Source organism: Octodon degus, unplaced genomic scaffold, assembly GCF_000260255.1.
Source record: "Octodon degus isolate 3935 unplaced genomic scaffold, OctDeg1.0 scaffold00068, whole genome shotgun sequence".
Taxonomy (NCBI): Eukaryota; Metazoa; Chordata; class Mammalia; order Rodentia; family Octodontidae; genus Octodon; species Octodon degus.
Genome location: NW_004524644.1, coordinates 5,828,760 through 5,839,451, shown reverse-complemented (window position 1 = coordinate 5,839,451; position 10,692 = coordinate 5,828,760).

Below are 10,692 nucleotides of genomic sequence, written 5' to 3'. Positions count from 1 at the left end.
AAAAAAAAATAGCCAAATGCACAAAAAATGTTTGGGAGAGGGAAGAAAATTTTTCTTACTCTTCAAGATTCTCTCTCTGGGCTGTGGATGTAGGTCAGCGTAGAGCACAGGGGTAGCATCTGTGAGGCCCTGGGCTCAACCCCAGCACCCCGGAAATAGAGTCTTGTCTCCTCTGAAAACAGTCACTGGGATACATCCATCTTCGTAACACTGACCCCTCCAAGCAGCTTCCCCACTTCTCTGCTACCTATTTTCATTCAAATAGCTTGCAAGTCACTCTTCCTGGCCTTCCTTGCAATTCACTCTCTGAATTCTATTTCTAAATTTTGGGAAAGATTCGCTGTTCTTGCAGTGAAGTCCCGGCCTGGCTTCTTGGGCCACATAGCCGAAGGCTGTCCTGCGAAGGCACAGCAGCAGCGGGCAGGTCGCAGCTGAGCTCCTAGGTTGCCGGAAGGCTCGGGTTACCTGCTTAGGAGACCCAGCTGTACGTGGCTTTCTTCCGAGACAGCAATCTGAACTGCACGCCTCGGCCAGCTGCAGCAAGGCTGCCAAACTTTCAAGGCTGTGGGCGTTCCTAGTGTAGCCTTGAGGCAAGGCCCGCCTCAGCCCTGAGAGGCTCCAGGGCTGCCCACAGCGTGGGCCAAGGGAGACCCCGCAGTCCTGCGTCAGAACGCACCTGCACCGGGGCCAGATCTGGGGAGTCTGAATATGACTATGTTAAGCTTAGGAAAGAACCCTTGCTCACTGGAAGACTATTTTGGCCAACTTTTTCTTCCTTCTTTCTTGACTTCTGAGATTTATAGTTTCCTGTCTCACCCCACCCCCAGTTTCTTTCCCCTCTGTCTTTCGTTTAGAGCTTATAGCCTTTCTATAGGTTTTTTTTTTTTTTTTTTTTTTTTTTTACAGGATCTACTGGGTGTACAGGGTCTCACTATGTATTGGACTCGTAGTGATCCACCTTTATCCAGCCTCCCAAGAGCTGGGATTACAGGCACGCACCACCATGACCAGTCTCAATTGCACTCTCAGCATGCCCGGGTGATGGGGCTGGCACGGCACGACGGGGATCGAAGCCCGGCCGCTGTGTCTGCAGGCGCTTTAATGGGTATTTGGCCGACCCTTATAGTGATTTTCAGTGATTAAAAATTACTATGAATCCATACAAATAAAAATGACACTAGTTCCCCAAAGACTCTTCTGCTTAGTTTTACCACATACCAAAAAATACCCAGTTAGATTTATCAATACCCCATTTACAATCCCATCCTTGATTATTTTGGTGAAATCTTCGACAGTAGATTGTTTCAACCTGTATATGTTTTAGCATTAGACCTAAAAGATAAGGATTCTTTAAAAAGCTTAATTGGTTGATACCATCATCCACCTAAAATTATTAACAATAATTCTTTGATATCAGAGTAATGTTTACAACTCCCTAGTGGTCTTATTCTTTTTTAAAACTTTATTTTTCTAGATCCAGAGAAGGTAGATACCCTGCAGTCAATGAACAAGTGTTTGAAATTCTTCTCCTGGTTTCTCTCTCTCTCTTTTTTTTTTTTTTGCGGGGGTGGGTACCGGGGATTGAACTAAGGACCCTGCACTTGCCAGGCAAGTGCTTATTCTATTGAGCTATCTCCTCAGCCCTCTGGTTTCTCTTCTATCTCTAACACTTTCTTTGTTTTATTTTGTAATTTTTATTTAAGTAAGTTTCTTCCCCTATACTAAGTTTCCTGTAGATTTTGCTAATACTATCCTTTTTTTTGCAGAACCAGGGACTGAACTCAGGCCCTTGTGCTTGCCAGGCAAGCTCTTATTCTACTGAACTATCTCCCTGGCCCCTGACAGGATTCTAAAAAATCTCAGTGGAAATCATATAAATCTTTTTCTGAAGTAAAAAAAAAAAAAAAAAAAAAAAAAAAAAACCCAGCCCCAAAACACATTCCATTGTGCTATGAAGCTTTGCAAAATAGTAGTTTGATCAGAAGGCTTTGTTAAATTTTTTTTTAATTTTATTTATGTGTGTGTGTGTGTGTGTGTGTGTGTGTGTGTGTGGTGTGTGGCCAGCTCAGCCCACCAGGGGGTGAGGCTGGCTGGCATGTGGTGCTGGGGGATTGAACCGTGGTCCCTGTGCTTTGCTGAGCTTGTTCTAAGTAGGTGCTATAGACAACTGAGCCATCTCACCAGCCCCAGGCTTTGTTAAATTTTGTGTGTTGTAAGCAACACAATTTGGTGTGATGGTGCCTATGTCACCTTCTTCTCTTCCTTTTCCCCTCTCTTCACCTTCTCCTTTTCCATCTTCTTTTCCTCCTGTTCTTCTCTTTCTTCTTTTACTAGCACTGGGAATTAAACCCACTGCTTTCACACTGAGCTATACCCCCAGCCCATTTTTAATTATGAGACTGGGCCTCTCTAAGTCACTAAGTTGCCCAGGCTGGGTTTGAACTTGTGGTCCTCCTGCCACAGCCTCTCAGAGTGCAGTGACTCTAGGTGTCTACCTTCATGCCTGGCTCAGTTTTCTCTTGTTTTATTTTCAGCTTTTTTGTTGTTGGTTTTTTTTTTTCAGTTTTCTCTTGGGAAATTTTCTGACATGGACTGTTACAGCCTAGAATCTAGTTAATTAGGGGTAGCAAATGGTGATTTTAGAAATTGCTTCTTTATTAGCTGAAATACTTTTGTGGAGAAAATGTCTTCTACTCAAACATTCATACACTGAGATACAGGTCATATGGAGGGATAAGATAAAGACTTAATCAGATTGTAAGTCAGGCTACTTCCCTTGAATTTTTTTTTTTTTTTTTTTTTTTGCGGAACCAGGGATTGAACTCAGGCCCTTGCCCTTGCCAGGCAAGTGCTTATTTTACTGAGCTATTTCCCCAGCCCCTTTGAATTCTTCTTTTAATACTGGAAATCAAACTCAGGACCTGGCACTTGCCTGGCAAGCGCTGTGCTCCTGAGCTACATCCCTGGACTACTAGCATTTTGTAAAAAAAATCTAGAGCTGGTGAGGTAGCGCAGCAGACTAAACATCTGTTTAGGCATGCGCAAGGACCGGGTTAGATCCCCGGCACCACATGCTGCGCTGGCCCTGCCCCCGGGCATGCTGAACCTTAGACCAAGTCCAGGTGTGGTGGCACATACCTGTAATCCTGGTGCTGGAATCTCAAGCTGAAAACAGGAGGATCACTACAAGTCAGAGCTGCGTAGTGAGACCCTGTATAAAGAAAAAACCATAAAGTACCACTATGAAGTTCATACTCTTTGTGATCCTCCCCAGTGCTGGGATTACAGCCATGTGCCATTATACCCGGTTTCGGTGGTCAGCAGTACCGACGTCCTTGTGCTTGCCAGGCAGGTGCATAGAGAATGTGGAGCTATCTCCACAGTTCTTTCCTAGCACTTTTTTCTTTCTTTCTTTTTTGGTGGAACAAGGGATTTGAACTTAGACCCTTGCATTTGCCAGGCAAGCGCTTATTCTACTGAGCCATCTCCCTGGCCCCCTAGCATTTTTTTGAGCATGGATTTAAACATAAACTGTTTCAATAGGAAGGAAAAACCCGGATGAGGAAAAGGACAAATGAAAGAAGGGAAAAAGATATATTTAGGTATATATGTAGAATACTTTGGATAATTGTACTGCCGATTTCTTCTGGTCTTTTGAAAGGAGCAGTTAATGCTTATTTTTTTTTTCTTTTTGTTGCTTTGTGTGTTTTTAATTTCTTGCAACTTTTTTGTTATTGTTTTTTGTTTTTCTTTAAGCCAATCTTGTACTTTTATATCTGGTAGCCTGAACAACTAATTTGAAGATAACATGATACAGTACAGCAACCATCGATGGATTCTTGTTACTTTGTTTAGTGAAATTTTGTATTGTTTCTTTTTTCTTTTTCATGTATTTAGCACGGGGTCTATGGGGTCTCACTACACAGATTGGACTTATAGTGATCCTTCCTGTTTTTCAGCCTCCTAAGAGCCGGGATTACAGGCTCGCACCTCCACGCCCAGTCTCAATCGGCCTCTCCATGCGTCCGGGGGGTGAGGCCAACATGGCATGTTAGAAATGGAACCCCAATCCCTGCATCTGCCTAAGCAGGCGCTTTAATCAGTGTATTATTTCTAATGCTGCTTTTTTTCTATCACTATTTTGTATCATAAAAAATGAACTGTTTCTTTTCAATTTCATCTTTTCAATTTTTTCAATTTTTCAATTTGTACTCCTATCTTTTTTTTTTTTTCAGAACCGGGGATTGAACTCAGATCCTTGCATTTGCCAGTCAAGCGCTTATCCTACTGAGCCATCTCCCCGGCCCCTGTACTTCTATCTTTGATTATTGTTTAACATGAACGGTAAGTAAATAAGGAAAGCAATGTGATTTAAGCCAGTAAATATTGGGATAATTCATTACATGGCATCAGATAACTGCAACAATCTACTTCACCAATAGAACTAATTGAAGTATTTTTTGTGGTCATTCTCATTGTCTTTTCTGTTGCAGCCCTGAAATGACATTCTAATGTTGATGGGCAAGTGATCATTGCCACTGTGTTGGACACTGTGGCCTCTTTTGTGCCCATCTACATGTAGTGGGTGTAGAGAGCCCTTTTTGGTACTCATCTCAGTCCAGAAAGTTTACATTTGTAATCCCATAGATAAGTTATTGGAATCCCATCAAAATAATTCCAATCCACCACTTCCAGTGCAACCCACAGCAAGAATAAAGACACTAAAGCATAGTTATAGTTATGGGGAGCCAAGAGGTACTAAGTCCAGCCATGGTGACTGCTATCTGGAACAAAGGCCCTTACTCAAAGCCACGCGCAACCTTTTATTCCTCTGTGACGAGGGGAGTGGCTTGAGGATGAATGATGTAGAGTGCCGAGAAGTAGGTGAGTGCAGTGAGCTGGGCTAGGTAGGAGGCCTATGCTTACCTCTGCAACATGCAGAGACAAGGATATGCAGAGCATAATCTGCATTACACAATTGAGATAGTATCTAATGCTTGGGGTCTGGTGCTTCAGCTCTGATGTGTAATCTCTCAAGCCCCAAGAAGCTGTAGCCTCTGTCTTGAGGCTTTATCCCAGCTGGCAGCATGGAGCATTGGCTCTTCATCCCATCTCAACACAGCTCATATTAAAGAGGAGTGGGTGAGGTTATCAGGGAAACATGCAAGCCATCTTCAGAGACTCCCACCAGGCCAATATGCAATGCTTAAAGCCAAGTGAAGGGATGAGGGAAAGTCCTACACAGCTCTGCACATATCAATACAAGGAAACAGGGTCAGGCACAGCCGAAATGGAAACAATTGTTCTTCTTTCAAGGAGAGTCGCCCAGGTGTTCCTTCACAGTGGGGTGCCTGCTCCAGCCAGGGTGTCCCCATAGACCCTACTGGCAGTGTTGTCTTGTGGACACTGCACTACGTTTGCTCTCCTGGGGGTTAGCCCCAGCTCTGATCACGTTGTCTGGTTTCTTATATTGCTTTCAATCATCGGTGAGCAGCTGGGCCTGGGACAGTCTCAGCACTCTGGAGGCTGAGACCATCCTGGGCTACACAGTAAGTTCAAGGCCAGACTGAAGTACATAATGAGACCCTGTTTCAAAAAAAAAAAAAAAAAGATCAAAACAAAATAAAAACATATTGGTGACCCATTTACTTCAATTCCAGTGTCTGAGAGGCTCTTTCCTGGAGACAGAATAATTTCAAGCAAAAATGGGTCATTATGTTTTACTTATGCTGAAGCCATGTCTAACCTGTAGGTGGATAATTTTCTATTACTATAACTGGTTTTCTGCCTGAATGACTGATTTGTTCGGAATCTGTTTGAAAATGAGAACCTTGCATAGAGCTTTCAGATAATCCCTGTCTATCTTGGGGCCTACAGAATGATTGTAAGCACAAATGGAATATAAAAATAGTAAAAAATTAAGGGCTATCCTTAGAGACTTCCTAAGTACCCAAATTTCCAACATTAGTAATTAAGATATGTCTAGATTTGTTCACTAACTGATTTCTAACATACACAAACTTTCAAACTTAGCTCATTCTTTTCTGTGAAGTATTTACAGGCATCATCTCACACAATTCTTATAAAACCTCTATGAAATCGGAATTCCAGGGCCGGGGAGATAGCTCAGTAGAATAAGTGCTTGCCTGGCAAGCGCAGGATCCTGAGTTCAATCCCTGCTACCACAAAATAAAGAAAGAAAGAAAAGAAAAGAAAGAAATCTGAATTCCAATTTCAAGACACAACATGGGCTCAGTGGTCTAAAGCGCCTGCTTAGGCAAGCTTAGGCAAGCTAGGCAAGCATGCAGGAACATCAGTTTGATCCCCAGCACCACATGCCATGCCAGCCCCACCCCCAGGGTGGGCTGAGCTGACCACAAAAAAGAAAAAAAATAAATAAATAAAGGAAACATTAAGAAAAAGAAAAGAAAGACACAACACATTGGAACCCTACAGTCACCTGCAAAGAGCAAAGCCGTAAATAAACTATCAAAATGAGCCCAGGGGTCACTCTGTTCACTGTAATGTGAACACATCTCACTATCCTACTTCAAGGCTTGTGAGATTGCTAACCAGGTACCATGGAACTACTAAAAAAGCGTAGAAAAGAACCTGTCATTGTGGTGGTCTTATTCTTTTGAATGAACCTTATGAGCCAAGTGGATGACATATGCAGGCCAACTTTGCCTCCTGGACACTTTCCTTGCTCTTTCTGTGTAGAAATTTTTTTAGTAAAAAAACAAAATATATAATCCTGCAGCAGAAGAGGCAGAGACAAAGGAGCAAAATAAAAATGCAAAATAAAAAGAGATAAGACTCTTTGACATAATAAGACTTATCTGTGAACTACAGTGTGACTAACTTAGGCTAGGGGAAAATACAGTATGCCATCTCTCGCTTGGGTTTTATTATAATACCATAGATTATAGCAACAGAAGAACCACAACAAGGAAACACTGAAAGACAGCAACAAAAGCAAACATTCTGACGGGCTGCTCATCCCCCTAGAATCCCGTATTCTTAGTGAAATTGCTAGCGTTCCTTCTGGCGGGGGAGGAGGTAACTGGGCTGGGTAGTGAGGCATGCACGACTAATTCTGGGAAAATCCTCAGTTAAAGTCAGGGACATCTTACTAAACCTGAGGCTGATAATTTATATACACACTATTATCCAAACACAAACATACTCTGCTGCCCTGGATCTTTAGCAAAGAGAGGGCCACTTACAGCTGAAGAGAAAGCTTGCATTAAAAAGAATTCATTACTTTTATAAAATATGCACCAAAGGACATTTACTAGTGCACTGAGAGCTATTATTATAAATAATTAAAACTAGACTATTCTTCTCTAAATAAATGTATAAAGTACATAGGGTGATTCAGAGCCCCAAGCTTTCTCAATGCAATGTAGTGCATTGTACACTTAAAATGCAGGAGCTTACCCAGGCCATTAAAATCATATTCTTGGTTCTTCAGTGGAGACTTGGAACAGGCACAAGCACTCAGGATGCTGAAGTTCTTTCTTCTATTTTCTCAGAACAGTTATTTATTTATTTATTTTTGCGGAACCGGGGATTGAACTCAGACCCTTGCGCTTGCCAGGGAAGCACTTATTCCACTGAGCCATCTCTCCGGCCCAGAATAGTTATTTATAAGTAAGTAAACATGTTTATAGACATCTTTGCATGAAGGACTTATGGCAGTATTTTATATGAACACTTTGATTCACAGTGCAAAAGCATGAATGTTAAGTGACATGGAAGTTCATAAGCATCCTTGCTCACCAAGGAAGCCATTGGGATTTGTGCTAAGAGGGTTCTTTTTGAAGTCTTCCCTACTCAAAGAATGTAAAATGAAGACCATAGCAATGTGGTCAAAAAGATGTCTTAGGCCCCTAACCCAATTTTTCTCAAAACACTGAAGGACTGTTTGGCTTGTTTTAATTGAACTTCTAGAGGAAACTGAGTTTGCCTTGAGGGTGAAAAGATTTTTGTATTTTCTAGAGTCGCCAGGATTTACCTAAGTGGTTCCATAGACTGCCTCTGGCATGGAGGTCCTGGAGGTGAGTAGCTTCTAGCAACTTCAGCAAACTTGAGTTCTGTAGAGTTAATATCACTGAATTCATTCTCAGTTCAAAGGCAGCTTACAGGGGACCTAAGCTAGGTTTAAAATCCTATAGTTTCTTTAGGCAAAGCCAACCTCCCCTTTCTCCTTTCTCCATTCCTATAAAGTCATTCAACTCAGCAGACATCTTTTGAAGAACTCAGGCTCTGTGTATCACAGCTGAGGTACTAAGCACTTGTGAGCAGTACCCAAGCGACCACTGAGTCAGAAGGAACCACAAGATTGAATGACTTAAGCAGAACTCATGTCAGAGAAATGTCCTGATCTCCATAGGTTAAAGTAACAACTAAATGGTATGCTAGGACATTGAAGAAGTGAATATATAACATTTTTGTTTCTTTTCTTTTTATGCTTTTAAAGTATCTTGAAGCTCACTGTCAGAGAATAATAAAGCAAAACAAAGTATAAGCTTTATTTTGTCTCAAACTTTAAACTCATCTTCTATCAGTCTGTCACCAGTACTGAGGTTATCATCCTCTTGGGATTTGTTCTTTTCTCTTCCATGTTAATCATATCAACTGCCACCAGCTTGAGTGGGATCAGCGGTCCAGGATATTCAAACACGTGTGTTGTACCATGTGGTTTTGATCTTTGTTTATTCTTTCTCCTTCAATGCAAAATTCTAGACAAACACATAGTTTTCTAGAGGCCTTGGGGCTACGAAATAGGTCAAGTTAGCTCATTCTGAAGCAACAGGACACATCTGAGTTACATTTTATAGGAGACGTCCTAGTCTCCATTCCATCACGGGTTGCACAGAGTAACAGGAAAATCAACCAAAGGTGCCTCACCAGCAAGGAACAAAAGCGGGACAAACGTAACTGGAAGCCAAGGTACAGACACAGTGAACTTTTGCACATATTGAAAGGCCTCCTCAGGCCAAATTATCTTTCTTTATTAGTTCCTACTGCAAGTTGTTCCCAGCATGGGGTTACAAACAACATATTCCCTTCCTTTTGGGCTGAGGCACATTTTGGGAATATGTGGCACTCATACCATCACTCTCCATCCTATTCTCTGGGCAGACGGAAGTAATCTACTGATTTTCTGTTTTGCTAAACCCAGATGTGTCCTTACAAGAATTCTCAATATTCTCCAGAGAGCCCTTATCCACTGTGGTGCTAGCCTTCTAGGAAAATCCTATTTGCTGTCTGAGGTTAAGGCCTTGAGGTCTTCTAAACTAAATGAACTGTCAAATGCAGTGCCATTCTTGGGCATAAAGAATTCCAAAGTTCAATGTCTCTATCAACTGACTGTTAAATCTGAAAAAATGGGAAAAATGTTTAGTAGGAAGGAAGGAAAGGTTGAGTCATGGATTTGGGGCAAGGAGCAAAACATTCCACAAGATATCTTGTGAAAGAGAGGATTGAATTGCAGAACGAATAATCACTCTGTACACTGTCCTGTGTGCATGAACTTTTCATGAAGCAGTAATGTCTTAGTATGAAAACACCATATTTTCAACCCATTTGCTACCCTATTTCACTTCATCAGAAACCAGAATATTATATATCTATACAAAGATAGCCCAGAAGAAGAGATTAGGAAATAATTTTATTTTTAATAACCTACCCATTCTCACTTCTGTTCTGTGGGTGAAAAAGCAAGGAAGACAACTGAAAGACAAGCTGACCCAAAGACTAAGTGTATACTATAAAACCTGGTGAAAACAAAAATCAAAGACTTTTAGTATAATCACTACAGCAACAAAAGATGTTGCTGTCAGGGGATTAGGAGGCTGGATCTTCAGGTATTTAAGGTTGGAAAGCTATTATTTAGGGGATTGTCTCTGTATTCTGAGTGGAGGATGAGGAACTACAACTTGTTCTTCAGTGCAATGCTCATTGCTGTTCACAGTGGTAACTCTGTAATAGGGATCTGAAGTCTGTTAGTGTGCAAACCCTAGAGGAGGCCATGAAGCACAGATTCACATACTCGGAGAGGTTAATCAGCTGCTTAGTTATTTCAATCAGGGCATTATCAGCTGAACCATTCCTCCCAGAGATAGAAAATATTTTCCAGCATAATCAGAATTTCAGCCACTCCATGACATGGGCAACAGTGTGGTAGACTGTGTCCAGTCGTTTGGTCACGTGGTGACCAGACTGTGGCAAGAAGATGCCTAGGCTAAGCTTTCCCCTGAGTTGTACCTGAGAAAACAGAACCCCATGGAAGTAGATTGAGTCTGTATTCAGACCGTTTTGGCTGTGTATGGGACCAGTGACACGATTGGTGGGGCCCCGTGCAAAATGAGAATACAGAGCCCCTTGACCAAAAAGCAGGGAAACATTCTAATAAATGTACTAAAATATGTAGCTTTCTTTTTGTTCTTTCTCAGCCTCCTGTGACTTATTGTTTGTTGTTTGCTATTTAATGTCACTCATCTTCTAGCATTAAATCACTTGCAAGCAACTGTAGTGTACAGGGACCCAGAAAGACTCTCCTTGACTAAACTCTAATCAGATGACCTTGAACCCCAATTCTTCTTCTTCTTCTTCTTCTTCTTCTTCTTCTTCTTCTTCTTCTTCTTCTTCTTCTTCTTCTTCTTCTTCTTCTTCTTTCTTCTCCTT